The sequence below is a fragment of the Bradysia coprophila genome (assembly GCF_014529535.1).
Source record: "Bradysia coprophila strain Holo2 chromosome IV unlocalized genomic scaffold, BU_Bcop_v1 contig_84, whole genome shotgun sequence".
Classification (NCBI taxonomy): Eukaryota; Metazoa; Arthropoda; class Insecta; order Diptera; family Sciaridae; genus Bradysia; species Bradysia coprophila.
Window position 1 is genome coordinate 3,668,897 of NW_023503376.1, and position 21,242 is coordinate 3,690,138.

General features: G+C 34.8%; 1 long non-coding RNA gene across 1 annotated transcript; it reads right to left on the reverse strand.

Moving 5' to 3' along the window:
- Positions 1-1,126: 1,126 nt before the first annotated feature.
- Positions 1,127-14,121, reverse strand: LOC119072944. The gene is made up of 2 exons (XR_005086958.1): positions 13,024-14,121; positions 1,127-1,959 (listed from the first exon to the last, which is right to left on the reverse strand). It is a non-coding gene; the product is annotated as an uncharacterized LOC119072944 (long non-coding RNA).
- Positions 14,122-21,242: the final 7,121 nt, after the last annotated feature.

A 21,242-nucleotide genomic window follows, 5' to 3' on the forward strand; every position in this document is an offset into this window, starting at 1 on the left:
AAAGTCGTCCGGTGGGACTTCTTCCCGGGCACCTTCGGATCCATCAACCATATGCCTGGACTTAGTTTTCAATGATCTACGTTTTCCGCACACAGGCTATCGCGACCCTTAAAATTCTCAAAATTCGATACGCCCTACTACCAGAGCCTAATATTTGGGAATCGTTTTTGAGAATTTTTGGGAATTTAGGGAATTTTTGGGAATTTAGGGAATTATTGGGAATTTTTGGGAATTTAGGGAATTTTTATAATTAAATGCTCGTAAAAGATCAGGAACAAACAAAATATTCCTATCAGCTGACAGATACCTAATATCACATTTCGATTCTTTAGAGTTTCCGTACGTGAGTTCATCATGGCAGTGATTTTTTTAATTAAATTCTATAAAAAAATAGAAAAAGTTTTTGTAACAAAACTAAACTTTTATTAAAAAAGGCTCGCGGTTTATTCTGGTGGCTATCGAAACTTTATATGTTGTGGCACCAAACGATGAAACCACTTTTTTCAAAAAATATTCTAATAAGAAGTTATCATCGAAAATGTTTTTCATAGAAGGTCGGAGTGTTGACTGCTCTTAAAATAATTATTTTTGAGTTATAGCCGCAAAAAGGTTTTCGGTACCCTCTGACATGCTTTCACCTTTGAACACTTTAACCGAAAATTTAAAAAAATGTTCGAAAAAAATGAAAGATACGATTCTCTAGAATTGAAGACGAATCTATCACTCCTTAAAATCGGAGACCACTTGTTCCCCTATCACCATCACCTCCAGTTTTGGCGATATGCCGCTTAAGCTCAATTTACTGAATATATTATATTCAATATGTTCTGAAATATTTGTTGTGTTTTTTGGGAATTTTAGGGAATTTTTGGGAATTTAGGGAATTTTTGGGAATTTTTGGGAATTTAGGGAATTTTAGGGAATTTTTGAGAATTTTTGGGAATTTAGGGAATTTTTGGGAATTTAGAGAATTAATTCCCAAATATTAGGCTCTTGTCACTACTGAGAAATGTTGCTCATTTCCTCGTAAAACAACCGAAGGCATGGATTTCTTTGCTAACTATTTTGAGGTGAGTGTCGATATTAAGTCTTTGATTGATTTTCTCTCGAAATAAAACAAAATTCGTTTAACGCTACCTTCGCTCTTATTATGAATACAATTTTTACAATATTTTAAATATAAGTATTGCATGTTGTGGTTGATATAATATATTTAATTAGGTGTACAACTAAAATAGAAATGAGTCCTACAAAAGCCCTAACTAGAATTCTCTGTATGCATTTTCAGTTTGAATTTTTATTTCAAATAAAAAAAACTCAAATTTTATTTAATAATAAATTCATACAAATTCAGCAATTAAATTTCTAAAAGAAAAACTCAAATTTATGCGAATAAAATCCCCACACGACACAATGTTAGTCAAAGTTGAAATTTTAAAATATTCTCCTCTATAAAGAACCGAAAACCTAAAATTTATTCATCATGACGAAACGTTGTATTGTGCTAAATGGGAATCTATGACTTAAAAACAACAAAAATAAATTTCAAACAATAAAAACGTGGCGCATCTATCATTTCACGCGGATAGAGAAAACACCATCACTAAACAAAAAAAAAAATTGGAGAATAATCATGTCGAATAACGGGGTTAGCAGGTCATCAAACCCCGTTCCAAGTCCATGACTGGTGAGAACAAAAAAACGATTTTCTGTTCGGCAAGTTTTCCTGGTGCCATTGTCAAAATACTTTGATGTCGTTGGTTGGTGGAATTTGTGTGTAGGCGTCATTAAGTGCACTTTTATATTGATGAATCGCGTACAAACAAATTAAAACGATTAACGGCATGAAAGTAATTTGAATCCAATATCGTTGAGCGGTTGGTCATGCCGGTCGACGATGCATCAGTAAAACGGCCTGTGGTATTTTCCGTTCCGATAAAATGTGAAATGATGATCCATCTGGAAATGAATAAAAACGAAGAAAATGTTTACAACTTTTTGATTTTTTGCTAATTAATTATTACATCAAATGCAAACATGAAAGAGAGATTCATTTGTTTTGCAATCGACTCGATTATATATATGAGAAGTTTGTTTTATCATCTTTAGTTAAAAGTTCGTTCATATATTTATAGTTTGTGGGACCTTTGTTTTAAAAATAGTGACCAAACACACAGATGCGCTACTATCCAGGGTATTCTATTTTAGTGATTTACGTTCTAAAAACAGATATATTCACACAAAATATTCAGTCATGTTATAGACACATAACCAAGACACTTTTATAGTTTAAAAAAAATCTTGTATACCTCGACTTAAATGCCGACACAACTTGCTACAACACAGCTCTTATATCAAGAATTTTTTTTTTCTTCTTCTTCGTTGCATAATTAGCTTTCAACAACCTTTTATTATAACATCAATTTCGGTTTATAAATATCAATTCATCTATCGCCACTCGATAAATTTAATGTGTTTTGGTTTATAGACTCTCATATCGAAGAAAATTTAAAAAATTTAGAATTCTCTGCTCAGCTCACCTAGTCGAACTGCGACCAAGAAGCGAACTAGACGTTCAGACAAAAGTATTTTCTTCAGATTATCCAATTTCTTTCATAAAAGAACCAAAATTCCCATAGATTTAGGAAGAAGAGTTGAATATTAGTTAACAAATATTTCCTTTACATGCTTTTGTTTTCCCTAGGGTCCGAAGTGGCTTATTACACACCCAGGTAAAAATGTTTAAAAGTCTCGTTTTCGTGTTATTGACCTTTGCTACCCCTCAGAATCTGAGGCTCGAGGCTCAGATCACCAAAATTCACTCTACTTTTCAACCTTTGATACCTTGTTCCCTTGACTGTAAGTCAGGGTCTTATGCCGGAAAATACCCTAGAATGTTTGTATACCAAAGGTTGTATGAAATGTTATGAAAAACGGAATTGTTTGTCCCAATATTTTGATTGTATACACGATAACTTGAGTAATTATCAACCAATTACCAATTATATTTTTTTGATCGACGCAGAATTGAATTCCTGAGGTTAAGTTCGAAGATGGGCTATGTGGGATTAAGGATCTGGAAGTTATTCCAGAAAAACAGCATTTTACACTGTTGGAAATTCAATCAATCGAAAAAGACTAATTTGATGAAATTTGATTTTGTTGGTTATATTAGTTATCGCGCATGTTAGTTGGCTATCATGGTGATAGTCAGCTATCACGGTGATAGTCAGCTATCACGGTGATAGTCAGCTATCACGGTGATAGTCAGCTATCACGGTGATAGTCAGCTATCACGGTGATAGTCAGCTATAGTCAGAGATAGTCAGGTGAAAGTCAGCTATCACTCATGATAGTTTTCTACAACGGTGATAGTCAGCTATTACAGGCAAAATTAGCATATTTCACGCCATGACATAAAATATTTATAAAATTTTATGAAAAACCAATTTCTGAATCGTTATTTAAATGTATGGAATGACATAAAAAAACAATCAAACAGAAAACTTTAAAACTCCCACAAGTGTGAAGTTTGCGGCCAGAGCGAAGCGAGGGCCGTAATTCGCACGAGTCGTGCTATTTTATTCATGATTAAAGGTTTTGTGAATGTAGAAAGTACCGGCGGGTACATAAGTGTAAGGGAAGAACGACTGCTAGGAATTTCGCGCCGCGCCTTATATTTTGTATAAGGAAAATGTCACTTTGTGGGTTATTGTGAATGACACGGCGCGAAATTCCTCAACACCGGTTCTTCCGTCCTATTTTATATTGTACCAAAGTGAAAGAGTCCTCTAATCGTTCCAAATTCGCATCTTTTACTTTTGTTTAACAATAAGACTAAAACTGAATAATAGACGACTTATACGAGTGGGAAGTTTGCGGGCAGAGCGGAGCGAGGGCCGTAATTCACACGAGTCTCTGTCTATTTATGTATTGTTGATTAAAAATCTGGCCGCAAATTTACAAGAAAATAGAGAACAGAAAAAGTGGTTTTCAAAAAATTTTTACTCAAGCGAAGGTTTTATATCAGTTATTTGTGATGTTTCGGAAGATTAACAACATTTTCCGAAAATGAAATTGATTAAAAATATATTGAAAAAATTGACAGTCAAGGGACCTGACCCGCCCAAAAGGTGGGGCCTAGTTATGTAAATAACTATTGAAAGTCTCACCTTCGCTCTGATGGCTATTTCCATGACATGTGCGTGTCTAAATGGAACTTTTACGCAATAGATGTGAAAATTGTCAACCCTAGGCGAAGTTGAGGTTAACATCGTACGCGTAAAATTCCAATTCAGACACAAGTTAGAAACAAGATTCTATGCAACTCCGCATTGTAATGCCCGATAACTATGAGTTTTAGATGCCTATGTTGCATTAAACTTATGAACCTGTTGCAGACGGCTGTCATCTGTTATCGACAACGACAGCAATAATTAACGACAAGCTCTGACCGATGAGATCTTATATAGCAAAAGACACGTTCAAAACAAATGAAGTGAAAGATTTCTGAAATAAATCTCTGAAAATATTCGATCAAATGAAGTAATAGATCAGTGTAGAGTGATTTATTAGACACACAATGTATATTGTGCACATCTAGTGCCTCATAAAAACACTTGTGCGTAAATCTATGTATAATGGAAACGACACTACTTTGTTTGCACATAATGTTAATTTATGGCATAGAGTGCAGACTCTCAAAATTATGAGACTCTAAATCAGCTATTATGACACAACGTCGCAGGTCGTATATACTGTCGGCTCTGGTTACTAAAACCGAAAAAAAATTGGTCAATTGCTCTTTAGAAGTATGAACTGTGTTTATTTAGTCTACCCAGTACATTTATATTGTCGTAAGTCAGCTTCTCAATCTGAAATTGAAAAAAAATTTCTAGACAGAACCATCAGTACTAATGTACGAACAGGCTTGGGGTCTGAATTCTCAATTTCTTATTATTCGAAAGACATCTTTAGGGTATAATGACAGCATCAGGTACCCTATGTGGTCCATTTTTTAAAATGTTCTTGAAACGGCGAATCTACTACTTCTAGTAGTTAAAGAAGTTCTAATTATACATGTCTTCTACTTTAATGTTTTAAACATACATTTTGCTTAATAAAATAACACTTAATGCAGATCATCGCTTATTATTATCGTTGCTGTCCATAACAGATGATTGGACGCTTTCCTTTATACGTTCCATAGCTGTTTTATTCGGCATTACATTGGAATTGGAATAAATGGACATTCAAATCGGTAGGAATGAGGCAAATAAAATCCATCAGGTGGTGTCTCGGGTGGTGTTAATTTTAGAGAGGTTAACAAATTTCAAGACAAAACCAAATTGTAAGAAATTTTGTAAATTTTGCGGCCAAAATTGTCGTCACATATTGAAATGACTCATCGTACAGAAAGTGCTGCATTAAAAATGCAATTAAATTTTAATACACACTCTCCGCACAGTGTACGATAAAGCTAGAGCGTATGTGCCATTTTACGAGTATGTCCTTCCATTAAGAATTTTTATTCGTTAAATCTTCCCTAAGTTTGCCAGCCACTGACAGTAACAATCTACTAAAAAAAAGACGACGAAGAAATGAGAGAGGAATTACATGCAATAAAATAAAAATTAATCCTTCATAACAATAACATTAACAGCCCAGAATTACTGTGTCTCATTGGCTGTAATAGCATTCAGTGAAATTCAGTTTTGCCTTGATTATACCGAAACATATTATACGAATGTGTGGTCATGAAATGAAAATTCACAAACTTATTGGTCTATAAAAATACACACACATCTCGCGACTTGAAAACTGAACGCTGAAAGTCATTTAAAGGAGTTCGTATTTTTGTTTTAATAAGAACGGCGAAGACGTGATAATTAGCGAGTATTTTCGTATATAGAATATTTACAGGGAGAGATTTTCAGCGTTCATAATAAATCCATAATTTTATTGGCTGGAACAATGGTTGAATGTAATTGCTTCGAACCAATTTTTTTTCTGCGTTCTTTGCAGAGAATTTGGACTTTTATTTTTTTGCACCAGACGAATTAAACCGGAGGGATGGCGGGATATGATTAAACAATGTAAATTTATGGTGACAATCCTAAGGCTCGGAACGTGTTCGGGTTGACCTGATCAGTTCAGGTTATGACCCGAACCGGTCTTAGACCCGAACCGGAACTAAGACTTCGGGTTCAACCCGAACTTGACCCGAACCAGAATTTTCGATTTCGGGTTCAAACCGAACCCGAACCCGAAGTTATTCAACCCGTACTTGACCCGAACCCGAATTTCCATTTCGGGTTTGACCCGAACCTGATCTGAACCCGAAATTTTCAAATAGATCAGGTCCGGTTCGGGTGACCCGAAAATTTTACACTAAAAAATGCCAAAAATTTCGGGTTAACCCGAACCGGACCTGATCTATTGGAAGATCTCGGGTTCAGGTCAGGTTCGGGTCAAACCCGAAATGGAAATTCGGGTTCGGGTCAAGTACGGGTTGAATAACTTCGGGTTCGGGTCGGGTTCGGTTGGAACCCGAAATCGAAAATTTAGGTTCGGGTCAAGTTCGGGTTGAACCCGAAGTCTTAGTTCCGGTTCGGGTCAAGATCAGGTTCGGTTTCCGGTCTGACCGAACCCGACCCGTTCCGAGCCTTGGACAATCCGAAAGAAACGTAGAATTACGCTGCCGAGGAAGTCAGAGCAAAATTCACGAATTCTCAGCACAACACTAAGTCCGACTCAGATCCCGAAATAAAAGCAAAATTTTCCCACGATTGATGAAACTTTCCCACCAAAAAGTGTTTGTGTGTTCCCTGCATACTCTGCCAAGTAATGCGAAAAACCGGCTGGCTCATTCAAGTTTTTCAGTTGGCATGATAAAAAAGGTGATCTCTCGCCAAAACGCACCAATCCAACTTGGCAACATGTCCAGTAAATCTTTACGTCACGACGACAAGTGAAATTCTTTCAGTTTCTATCATAAATTCAATGCATTTTTATTATATACATAACACCATCTGCTTCGCATGGCATAACGCTAAAAATATAAGACTTAACTAATAGAAAGGTCGAGCGGCGGTGTTTTTTTTATGAATACAGGCTAGATGAAAGATGTTGTTATATTCGTTACGTTACGTAGATTGTATTTGTTTAATAGAAAATTTTTTGGCGGCCTACCTTACTTAAATGACACACAGCCAATACATAATAATATTTTGGCAGTCATTTCTGGAATGGCGATATAAACTCCTCTCGGCTTCTTATTGTTTGTTATTATGATGAGAATTTCACGATCATTGTTATTATGTGCAATTTTATGTCGTCATGGTTTTGGGGAGATTTAGAAAATTTTCATCAATGAAAATAGTGTTGGCAAAGGCCTTTTCTACTCACTCTAGACTGCATTCATGGTTCAGCGCGGTTCTTATTTTTCTTTCTTCTTCTTTCAAATCAAATTTATTGAAGAAAACGAATGAAAATATCGTAACGAAAAGGAATTATAGACGGATGTTTTTGCCGATTATTTGGGGGGGGGATGGAAGAAGAGGATGAGATTATTATTTTTTTCATCGGATACGATGACTGCGTACTCATTGAACTGTAAACTTGATTTCGGAAATTCAAACAATAAATTCAGAATTATCACAAATTCTTGAAATATTTCCATTGAAATATTTTCTATTCATAAATTCAACGGTTTTTGGGGACGGAGCGCACTTAATTGTCATTTAGTTCTACAACACGATTAAATGAAAGACTTCTACATAGACGAATCCGAAAACCCATAATGACATAGTGATCAAAACAACTCATATGACACGGTGGGGTTGAACAAAATTTAAATAGAGTCGCGACACCACCTCTGATTTTTTTAATATTCTTATTGAGGGACTCGAGTACTATAAGGAACCACATTCAGTTCGAAAAATTTTCCAGCCGTTTCGGAGAACCGGCACTCATGGCCGTGCGGGACCGACGAGTCAATTTGAATACAGATTGTTATCGCAACGGATAGAGGGACTAATTCTAAGCTAATTCGTATTGAAATGGCTCCCCTCGACAACTTGACCACGTAGCTACAGCCAGCTAAAGTCGAAAATTCGACATCTTTGAATGGTGATATGTCCAAGACGAAGAAAGTTTGAAACTCTTTGAATGGCGATATTGGTAGAGCATTCAATGCTCTAATAAACGCCGAGAATAGATTTTACAAAATTTGTTTGAATTGTACAATATTTGAAAAATTTTATTTTCACCATCTTCGGCGTAACTAGGACTCATCTGCAATACACAGGTTGATCCTGTCTGCAACAAAACAATAATGCCTGATCAGCCTGCAGTCTAAGCTTTACAACAATACCACACTCGCCATACCAGCCTCACAACAAGTATCTTTTACGACATTTTGTTTGCAGCAAGGTCACTCTACGACGAAATTTTCAATTTATCATCTATCTTCAAGTGCCCGTTCCTTTAGAATGAGTGGAATTGTTATGCATTCTTCATAAATAAGTGGTATAAGTCATTTGCAGCAATTCTTACATTAATTACGTGTATCTGTAGTCGGTTAAAGCTGATTTCGCTAGCCATTAGAGGAAATTTACCCTAAAAATATGAGCTTTAATACACGTAATTAATGTAAGAATTGCTGCAAATGACTTATACCACTTGAATTTTTGACTTTAGCTGGCTGTAGCTACGTGGTCAAGTTGTCAAGGGGAGCCATTTCAATACGAATTAGCTTAGAATTAGTCCCTCTATCCGTTGCGATAACAATCTGTATTAAAATTGACTCGTCGGTCCCGCACGGCCATGAGTGCCGGTTCTCCAAACGGCTGGAAAATTTTTCGAACTGAATGTGGTTCCTTATAGTACTCGAGTCCCTCAATAAGAATATTAAAAAAAATCAGAGGTGGTGTCGCGACTCTATTTAAATTTTGTTCAACCCCACCGTGATGAGTTATGCAACTGAACGACAACTACGACAAAAGAGATCTAGTATGGTTAGTCCTTCTTTTATCTATTAATAAATCGCATGTCAAAACATAGGAAGTAAAAGATTTGTCATTCTGAGATACTCTGACCAAAAGAAGTACAAGATTGCAATAACTAATATCGCGATGTATCTTTTGTATGTGGTTGAAATTCCAACTAAATGTTGGACGAATTGTCATATGAGTCATCTGTTATCGACGTCGACGACAAAAGCGATGAGCTCTGTTTAATCTTATTTTATTTATTCAAAAATCACATGTAAAAACAAATGAAGTAGAAGATTTATCAATAGGCGATTCTCTGACCAAACGAAGTCACTAGATTTCAATAAATAATAAAATCTCGATCTAACTTTCGTAATAGATTGAAATCATGGGCGCGCGTTAGCATAGCGCCCGTGACGCAAGTCCTATTACTAGAAAAAAATTTAAAAAAAAAAATTTTTTGTCGTAGACTGCAGAACCATATATACAGCAAATATTGAAGTTCTACAATTCAAAGACAAATGACTCCAAATTACCATTAAAAAAAACTAGGCGTCCGTACGAGTTCAACGAGCTATCACACGTTCTTGCAGCTTAAAATTTGGCCACGCAAAAAATCTTCCAAGAAGCCCCATTTCCATACATTTTGGTCAATTTCAGTACTTTAAACGAAATGAAAAAATCCTACGTTACTTTGTTAGTCCGTCCGTCCGTCCGTGTTTCCTATCTTCTAAAGTCTTCTTTAGATTTTGTTGAAATTTTGTGAGTAGATTCTAGTAGTCATTTTAAGACATTTCAGAAAAAAAAATTGGGGGGAACCGGCCTCGTTTCGGAGCTAGGGCTCCTCGAAGTTCCCATATAGGCCCCATATAAGAACACCTTTTAGTGTGTGTGTGTGTGTGTGGATGAATATGGTAGAACAAATTTGTACGCTTTTGGTAAGCTCTGCTCGCCTCAATTTTTTTTCCTAAATTTAGTATTTTTTAATTTTTTAAATTTTTCTAAATTTTTTTAATTTTTCCAAATTTTTTAATTTTTTAAATTTTTCAAAATTTTTCAAAATTTTTTAAATTTTTCAAATTTTCAAATTTTTTCAAAATTTTCAAATTTTTCAAAATTTTTCAAAATTTTTCAAATTTTCCAAAGTTTTCAAATTTATCAAATTTTTTAAATTTATTAAATTTTTCAAATTTTTCAATCTACTAATTCTTCCAAAAGAACTGATATCAGTCAAAAACACTCAAAAGAGTAAAAGTGACGCAAGTCCCTGTGCATACTTCCCAAACAACTGATATCGCTGGAGGTGACGCATTCTGCGCTTGTACGCAAAAACTGTAACAGCAAAAATTTGACCAAAGAAATTCTAGAAACAAAATTTTACCAAAAAAATTTTGCGTCATTCCAACTACATGTTGGACGACTGTAGGCGTAGGACTCCAAATTAGCAAATATTTTTGTTAAAATGTCCACATCTCTTCTCTTCTACAACAAAAATTGTCACAAGATTTATTGACCAACAATAAGACTCGCGTCATGAATTTAATGCTCCATCTAATTAAATTGTATGTTTATGATTCAAATTTATTGAAATTTATGGCTCATATTATTGTCACCATACCAGTACGCCCATCATAAACAATTGGAAAATGCATAGCGCTGAAAAATTGTACGCTAAAATGTTGTTTTCACTTCAGTTAATTTCGTAACGTTTTGAGTTATAATTTTACCAGTTGGTACTGTCTCGTCTTAATTAAAAGCGAATATCTTTTTATATTTATCGTCGTTGAGAGTATACGTTTCGTGTTTTATCTGACGCATTTTTTTTGTAGATCTGACGAAAATCGCCAACCAACAAAAAGGTTTTTTCCTCGGCTTTATTCGCTATAAATCATCAATGTAATGCCACTCGTTTCTACAGAAACAAAACCCTAATTTAATTTCCATTATTTCGTTTGTGTTTTCCAGCTAAACGATCTGTGTATATGTGTGGAAATTCAACATTCAAAATCGTGTTGGCGAAATATTCAGGAAGAGTTTTTTGTTGCATAAGACTAACAAGTTGTTAAAAAAGGAAATTATCTTCGGAGGGAGACAATTCATTTGTTTGGTTTTCAAAAGTCCACGGATTGAATAAATAAAAAAGGCAATGTGGAAATATGACGGGTTTTGTGAATCATAACTACATCAATAGAACAGTAATGATTATGCTCATTGTTTTGGTCGCTTTAATGTGTATATGTCACATCACAACTTCCTTCACTGTTGACTTTAATATCTAACTTGATCACTGTCTAAACTGACAAAACAACATTTTAGACGTGATACTCTTGAGTTGAAAATCTCACCTGTTGCAGGTAGCTTTGTCTCCAGTTAACCTGCAAGAGCTGATACAGCTGTAGCTTACCATGGATTACATAGCTTACCTGGAGACAAAGTTACCTGCAACAGTGCAACAGGTTACTTTTTAAACTCATTTTTGTCAATCTGAATCTTTCTGAATCTGTCGGCTAACTAATGCTCGAAACGGTCCGAACCAGAATTTTTTTTTGAAAATTTGTGATTTGTGATGTTAATCGAATCTCACTTGATTCATCATGAAAACTTCAGGAAATTTTAGTTCCAATCCGGTTCGGGACAACCCGAATTTAAACAGATCCGAGATTGACAAGCAGATATAATTTCAACGTAAAATAAACTTCGAATCCTTGTTATTTAGGGAAATTCTGTTTAATTCAAAAGTTTAACAAAAATCGTAGAGTTGGACAAATATCGAAAATTAGCTTGTCCTAACTTTATAATAAATGATTTTTCTCTATGACTTTGTCCTATTTGTTATATTATAGCATGAAGATTCACGTTTATATTAATATTCCTAAGTTTATCATAGTCAGCAGCGATGAAATTTATGTTAAAAACAAATGAAGTACAAGATTTTGTTTCATACATCAAGCAATAGTTTAGACAACCGAAGTGTAATGCGCCCAAATACAAAATCATTTTTGGCTCAGTTGGGTAAAATAATGAAAAAAGAAACTGGCAGCCAGTTGTCTAGTTTCAGTCAAAAACATTTACTGGCTAGCCAAGATCTTCGAATTATTTGTTACAGAAAATGTCGACTTTTATTAAAAGAAGTAATATGCAGCTTCTGTGCTGTCTTGTACTATAACTGGTGCAAAACCTGTAATAGCAAGAATGGATTGGCGAAATAGCTTTAGCGGAAACAAAGCGTTTACAAGGGGACAATCAATGTTCCATAAATTTTTCTCCTTACAAGAAATTCTTCTGATCAAAATGTCGATCATGCACACACACTAGTTAGCGGACGTGACGCAAGTCCTCCATTACAAAAATGTAAAAAGAATTGAATAATAAGCAACATATTTACACTAATTTTTTGATTCTCCCTCCTTGCCTCCAACATCTGCCACTTCTGTAGCAATTTTTATTTGTAAAATGTTGTCCTTTTTTGGCAAATTTTTGTTGTTAAAACTTTTACGCTCAGAAGCAGAATGCGTCACCCTCAGCGATATTACTTAGTTTGTACAGTTTGTTCATTTCATTTTTACACAGTTTCTAAAGATTGTCGATATGTCAGAGTTTTTAATGTACCCAGTCAATTAAGTTCTTCCCAAATTGCGCAATTTTGAATTCGCGATAGAAATTTTAAATTTTGCGCCAAAAATTCATAATTTGGGAAGAACTTAATTGACTGGGTACATTTAAAACTCTGACATATCTAAAACTGTGTAAAAATGACATGAACAAACTGTAAGTCGACACAAGGACTTGCGTCACTTTTTACAACCTTCGGGGTTTCTGACTGATATTCAGTATCTGGCCTTGAGACTTTCACTTGTTCATTTGTTATTGACAACGATGACAAAAATAAACGATAAGATCTAGCTACTTGTCTCTTATATAGAAATCTAAGTATATGTTCAAACTGTCGAAGTAATAGATTTCCCAAGAAAAGCCGATAATCAAGGCAATACGTTCACCTTAGTTGTGGAAATTTAAAAGAAAAACTTACCTTTTTTTCGATAAAACAGTACTCTCTATTAGCAGACGTAACCATGAATTGTGTTATAATGTGTTGGATGGTTTAACGTTGTAAGCCTTGCTAAATAAACTCGAACTTTTCCACTCAGTTCATTTTTGTTTTAGTGTAATTTTCGTTTACTTAATTAAATATGTTCAGTTTGACTACGGTTTTATAGCGTTGAATGCGATTGATTAAATATTTTTTTTTTGTTTTGTCATTTTCTTTAACGCACTAAATATTTAGAATAATTACTTCAATGACGATGTCTTCGTTATACAACTTCACTACCACTCCACTCGGTTATCAAAGCCATTTAATAGAATTTAATTATTGGTTTTCCATTTTTTTTAAATTATTTTTTTTTATTTTATTTTATGTGGATCGGATAATTGATTAGAAATATTTGTTTTAATAAACTTTTTTGTTTTAATATTTTTTATGTTAATTTATTTTACGTATTTAAAATTCCTCAAGCCATAAACGCGTTGAACGGCGGACAAACGATTTAGGAAAGGTTTTTTCCCGATTCCCAGTATGTGTATCGTCTCTGCTGAGCGTATACGACTGAAGTGGTTGATTACTTCGAAGGCATATTATGATCTGCGACTGAATTTACACATTTTCTGCTTTTGGAATCACTTCCAATTTTATTAAGAAAAAAAAAAGTCTAGGTGTATCGTCTGAGGTCAGTTCAATGCCAAAGGAATTTTGTCTTAGGGCCAGCACTTTATATACCGAAGAACACTGCGATTTAAAAAAAAAAAAATTGTTGGGCATAAGCCAGTTGGACAGCAATACCACCAAAAATTTCTTCTTTGGATGAAGTAGACAACTCGGAGACGGCATATGTTTAAAGCCAGGATGGACAAAAAAAAAAGTTTTTTTTTTCTTCTTTTTTATTTCGTAAAATTTTTGTTTTTTTGGCTAACGGTTTTACTTATGTGTAATATAAAGAAATTGTACGTCATCTCGTTGCCCGAAGGCAACGATTGGCGCGTGTACTGTGCCAGAAGCGGCACAACACTGCACTGGCAAACAATTCGCAAACACTGGCTCCACTCCAAAATCTCTGCATCGTTGTTGTCGTCTATACATTCATCGTGTAATCGTTTTCCTTCCTTTTATTCTCGCAATATTGTGTGTGTTCAGTGTTCGTCGGCGAGAGCGGGGGAAAAATATTTTTCTTCTCTGATTGTGTACATATAAATGCATTTGGGAGCTACAATAAGAATTTAGTTGTTGAGGAAAATGTGTATTTGATGAAAATCTGTTATAAACGCGCAATAACGAATCAGCTACACATCGAGAAGGCACACAATTTTGAGTATTATATAGACGAATTTTGTTTGTTGGCCGAATCGGCATTCTAACAGTCCGATATTGCTCTGGTGTATATGCAATTGTATATACGCGACAATGTATACAATAGTGAATATGCATGCATGCTCAGCTCACAATATAGTTGAAACGAAAAAGATGCAACTCTTAAAATAAGTTCACGTCACCATTGCCGTATACCGTAAGTATACCTATGTTGAATACGAGATGAAATAGAAAACAAAAAGAAATTTTTCACAATTGTAACAACGTGATACGGGAGGATGTAGTTTATCTGATTTTGAAAATATTTTGTCGAATTCGTTTAAAATTCATTTTGAAAGTTTTTTTTTTCTCCTCCTCTCTCCCTTTTGCTTTACTGACTTGGCGGTTAACAGAAAAAAAAGAATTCGTCGAAATGGGCACATTTGAAATAATAAGAGCAGTTGTAGACATCAAGTCTACTGCATTTCTTACAACATTTTTTACAGCTTTGAAGATATTGACACAATCAGTTCATACAATAAAATGCAATGGAAATCGATAATATTTCAACGTTTCCTTATAAGCGGCACGGCACAACAACCGATCACAATGCAACCGGCAACCATATATTTATTCTGTGTAAGGGGAAATATTTCGGTCTTTCAAATTCAACGGGGCCACTAAAAACTTTCAATATGCAAAAATTCACTCACGTACCGAATTTGTAAGAAACACAATGAAACGTTATTGAACTAAGCAAGAGAAAAATGTAGGAGGACTTCTCTGCATTTATTCAAATAAATCATTTGGACAGAATTTGACTTCTGTGTGTCGCCCAATAAATATAAGTAAATAGAATCGATTTGGTTGGCAATTTGTCATTGCATATTATGTTGGTCACATCGTTCGTTTTCTGTAATATGGACAATCGTTGGTGGATGAAAATAAAATTACTCTTTGATAATACTTCATTTTCTTTCACTTATTCAATTAGTACGCACGCACCAGAGGGTAGGACCAGTTCATAAAAAACGTGCAAAGTAAGTCATTTTAAAATTCGTCCTCTTTAGCTTCCGAGGTGAAGTCAAATATGCTTTTATGTTGTACATTTTGGAAACGACTGATCATCTGTTATCGACAACGAAGACAAAAATAAGCTGTCAGCTGTCATTAAGGTAGCAACAGGTTTGTTAAAAATAATGAAGTAAAAGATTTTCTTTCAAGCACTAAGCGTTTTTTGAGTTAAAGCAGTAACGAAGTGCAATAATCAGCACTGATAAAAGACGTTTTAGCATTACAAGTACATTGTCATAAATTTACTGTCTCATAATCTTACATCTCTTTTGCACTAAGTTGTGGGCACTTCATCTGTCCGTCCGTCCGTCCATCTGTGTCACAAATAAAATGTGATTGATAAAAGTTAAAATTGCAATGCTACTATGAACAAACCAACACCAGGCAAATCAATTATTATTTGTTATCTGGTAACCAATCGCTCATAGCAGACATTGCAATTTGAAAGTTTGGTAGTTGTTGGTAGTTGGACCCCCAAAATATTTAGCAGCAAAGATGTTTACCGTTTGAGAGCTACGCACCGAATGACGAAATTATTCCGACTGCTTGCCTTTTTATAACTCAAATATTTGGTAGTTGACTACCACGTTGGTAAATTGCAATGCTACTATGAGCAAACCAACACCAGGCAAATCAATTATTATTTGTTATCTGGTAACCAATCGCTCATAGCAGACATTGCAATTTGGTAGTTGTTGGTAGTTAGAACCCCAAACTATATAGCAGCAAAGATGTTTCTTACTCGAGAGACGCACACCGACTGACGAATTTATTCGGCCTGCTGGTCTATTTATAAATCGAGTATTTGGTAGTTGACTACCAAAGTGGTAGTTGACTGACTATCAAAGTGGTAGTTGACTGACTATCAAAGTGGTAGTTGACTGACTACCAAAGTGGTAGTTGACTGACTACCAAAGTGGTAGTTGACTGACTATCAAAGTGGTAGTTGACTGACTATCAAAGTGGTAGTTGACTGACTACCAAAGTGGTAGTTGACTGACTACCAAAGTGGTAGTTGACTGACTACCAAACAGAGTTGGATCGGTTATCAAAAAAAACCGAAAATTTCGGTTCGGATTAAACCGAACCGAGAATTTCGGTTCGGATCGAACCGAACCGAGAATTTCGGTTCGGATCGAACCGAACCGAGAATTTCGGTTCGGATTGAACCGAACCGAAAACTTTGGTTTTGTCGAAAAACAATATGAAATGAAGGCAGACTCGTCAAAATTGATTGATTTCATTATGAACTAACCAAAAAGAAGTAAATGGAGCAATTGCATGATACTTTTATTGAGAATTGAAAATCTCATAAGTTCTTGTCAAATTCGTTTTCTCACAAAAATCGCATGCAATTGCTCCATTTACTTCTTTTTGTTTAGTTCATAATGAAATCAATCAATCTGAACCGAAATTCTCGGTTCGGTTCTATCCGAACCGAAATTTTCGGTTTTTCGGATAACCGATCCAACTCTGCTACCAAAGTGGTAGTTGACTACCAAAGTGGTAGTTGACTACCAAAGTGGTAGTTGACTACCAAAGTGGTAGTTGACTACCAACATGGTAGTTGACTAATACGGATGTTGTAGATATGTTTACTGTTTGAGAGCTGCACACCGACTGATGAAATTAATCGGCCTGCTTGCCTATTTATAATTCCAAAATTTGGTAGTTGAATACCAAAGTGGTACTTGAATGAGTACCAAGCTAGTAGTAAACAGAAATTGAAAAAAAATGAAAAAAGACCTCATCAGGCTTCAGCCAGTCTATTCTCGTTATGCGTTGTAAGGTATAAGATATGTATGTATACGCTGTAAGTATCGTACGTAAATTGTACAGTTTTAACGTAGTTAATGTACTATTGTGATGTTTTCTATATACTTGTAATGCCAAAACAATTCTTTGAAAAGTCTTTAGGGATCGTTGATACGAAAATTAACTCAGATCGATGTCGGTTTCTGTTGTTACTTTTCTTACAGAAATTTATAATCAATCATTTAATTAGGATATGAGGCATAGCACTGATGCTAGCATTAACATAGAGAATATTTGGAGACTAATGATATCAGAATAGACTTTCTTTTCTTTTGTACAGACAGGAGACATGCTATATTCGTGTGTGTACACGTATCAGAATATATCGCCTTTTAGACATCTGACATTCAAATGTTAAGCAGTCAGGAATGAGGATTGACAATGAACGATTGTTAAGAGGCATCGATGCTTTGCTGATGATATCTTTCCACCAGAATCCTTTTTCAAAAATTTAGAACCGTAATAGATCAAGTCCAAGGTTATTCGAAATGTCAAAAATCATCCACAGAGAACCCTAACCTCAACGTATGTGCAGTGAAAATGCAGGCACTTTGCTCATGTTTGAAAATAGAAACAAATATTTTAATGGTTTTCATGGTTTTCTTGTAAAACAATGAGCTTAAACACTTACGCCATACAAGAAACAATCATAATTTCACCTTTTATACATTGGAGATCTATTATATTAAACGTTTTTTTAGATCCGGAAAAAAACATAAAATTAAACGGAATCTCAATAATTTCAATTCTTTTCACCGAGTTGAGGTTAGGGTTCTCTATGGATGACGGTGCAGCTGTCAGTGTTCGGAGTTACAGTTACTCGGACTCGATCTATAACGACCACGCTTTCAACTATGGCAGAGTAAAATAAACCAGGCAGTAACGGCTCATTTTTGAAACGTCAAATAAGGGACCTAATACACCGTATGAAAATGAACTCAAATGAACACTGTATGTCAGTTGAAAAATTTAATTCGCAAAATAAATAATTCAGGATAATTCAGGTCCCCAGTCAAACAAGCGCTACTGCCGGGTTTATTTTACTCTGCCGTGCTTTCAACAGAAAATAGATTAGTTTGCTGCAGTTTGACCAGCTCTGAGAAAACTGAGTAGTTTATGCAAATGTCGTTAAACTGCTGACTTTTCTCCGAGCTGGTCAAATGACTACAACCAAAACTATTGAAAAGATATCATCAAAAATGAAATACTAGACACGCAAATGTAGGCTACAATTTTAGCTATGCATCGATACCTCTTAACATGTCACAGACGGCAAGCATATTAACAGCAGTTTTACCATCTAATATACTAAATCATATGTTCGAAGATTTTCGAAGATTGATTTCAGAAATCTTTTACTTCATTAGCTTTGAACATGCTTTTTGCTATGTAAGACCTTATTAGGCAGAGCTTATCGTTCATTATTGCTGACGTTGTCGATAACAGATGACAGCCGTCTGTAGCACCAGTTCGTTTCAAATTGAATCTTACTGTGTTTGCGCTGAAAAGACGACTTTAAAAGAGTCTTATCATAGCACTCCTGCTAGCATTAACATAACAAATATTTGGAGGCTCATGGTATCAGACTTGAGTTTCAGTCACTTCATATCTGCCATGATGAGGTCTAGTAATGTCTATGTAACTTTCAACCTTCTTATTTCAAATAACGTAACTCCAACATCAAAGCCGGACTTTCACCACTTGAATTTCATTGTTGATTCCGTAATTCACATCACATCTGTTTTTAAAAGATTTCGTACGAGTTTTTTTCAATTTGTCGTCATCCTTGGCATTGGAATTGTCTAATAGATTGGCTGTTATCTTATGAGTACAGTACTAGAGATGTCCCCTTACAAATAATCGTTCTAAATGCAATCCTGTCTACCACTTTTTCACATATTTTCCAGTATATTCCAACCGAAATGACATAAATTTCCAAAGACAAATTCCGAAACGTAATTTTAGATTTCGCTGATATTGCCACAAGTATCGCACCAATTTATTAAGTTAATTATTGTTTGGCAATGGCTCAAACCATGTATGGTTGAACCATAAACAGAATTTATTCAATAATTTATATATAAAAGTGGTTGGTTTCGGGGTTGGTTGGACGACCTAACCCTTGGTACTCCGTGCATATTTTGTTCTAAAAAAAATATATGAAATTATTATGCCGCTAAAACAGTTGCAAGACACTGCGAAAATATATATTTTGAATAAAATTTCGAAGAAATGAAAATCAACCATAAATTTAACATTTTCCAACATTTCCATGTTTTCCAATTTTTTTTTCTTCTATACTTTGTCTACTACTCCTAATATAGAGACAATGGAGCGATATCATTGAATAATGTATATTTTGGTGTGTTTAAGAAATTTCTGCTGGTAATAATAAATTTCCGGATGAACTTTATGCGATCTTGTCGATAGATGTTTAACGTAATTATCTCTAGCTAATATTAGGGTGTTTGGATGAATGTATATGTGAAATTATAGATGGCAATGAGTGTTATCTAGAAATGTATTTTAAATGGTTGAATGGAATGAAGAACAGAATACACACACATGTGATTCCATTATCACTGTGTTATCGTGTTAGCGCGCTCACTATGAGATATTGCCAAAAATTATATTTATAAAAATCATCATCATCATCCGGAGAGAGGCTACCAATTACGTCGAAAAGGCGGGTCACTTGAACGATATATATTTCATAAAAAATTGTCAGTCCATTACTATGACTATATTATGGGAAGCAACCAAAACATATATAACGTTTGAAGTAACACGAAACGATGAAATTTAAACTCAATTTAAAATGTAAAATTTTTGCTTAAATTTCTCCAACAAACCCGAAAGACCATTAAAAATGTAAAAATATTTTTCCACATTTAAATTTCATTTTCTGGAATATAATAATCACATTAAACTGATTTTAACGACTGCATAAGCGAAATTTATGTCAGTCCTATAGTCATCCACAGAATCTTGGTAAACTCTTAATTTCTTTCTCGCTTTGTTGCTGCTATTTTTCTCAGAGGCGTCTCTATAAATCTGTAAATATTATTCAACCGTACACCGATTGCTTAAGACAATTCCGGATAGGATAATATGTAAACGGACTTTGCCATTATGCAGGTTTTTGAAATTAACCTTTCAAAAACAGCAAGCGTATTGCGATCACTGTCGACGACAGGTGATTAGTCGTCTTTATAAAATCGTAACCGTGTGACATGATGCATTGCTAAGGTATAATTTGTCTAAGGTGCATACACCCTGCGTCACATGGCTCTTTTTTGGGAATTTTGATTCTAAAAATTCAAAAAAATCTGAAAAAGCTACGAAAAATTCTGAATTAAACTTCCTAAAAAAAGCCCGGCGTGCGTCCAAAAGCTAATTTACTAGTCACCGCATCGTTGGCTCGTTGGATGATTTATTATTTGGTAACGAGGTACAGGTTTCTTCACCTACCTATGCAATGAATGTGCACTGAGAAAAATATCATACGTGCCCAGAAGTGAACAGATGCGTGTGGCAGGTATAAAACTCAATCTGAAATAATTTCTTCCTACTTTGCTTCTTCATGAATCATGCAAACTTCTGACAAGCTATCGAAAAGCGATCTAAACTTTTCAATGACGCGCATTTTCTCGCGCAGTATTTTTAATACTTTTGGCAGTAATTATCAATAAGACGTAATAACATGGAAATAGGACTTTCCTGTGTGAAAATTACCATTCTTTTCCAATTGAGGTTGGTAAACATACAAGATGCCTCCATCATTCATCCTATTATTAAAAAGTGAAATAACGTACACGAAAACTGAAGATAATCTTCAACTTCATTCGTTTTACCATACATTTTGCTACATAAAAGTATTTTAGCTCATTATTATCGTAGTCACTACTTCATTCGAAATAAAACCTTAAAATAATGACTTTGTTACTTTGTTACCTAAAAATATGGTTCAAGTTAGACATGTCATTGTAAAAACTCCATCTCCATCTCCATCTCCA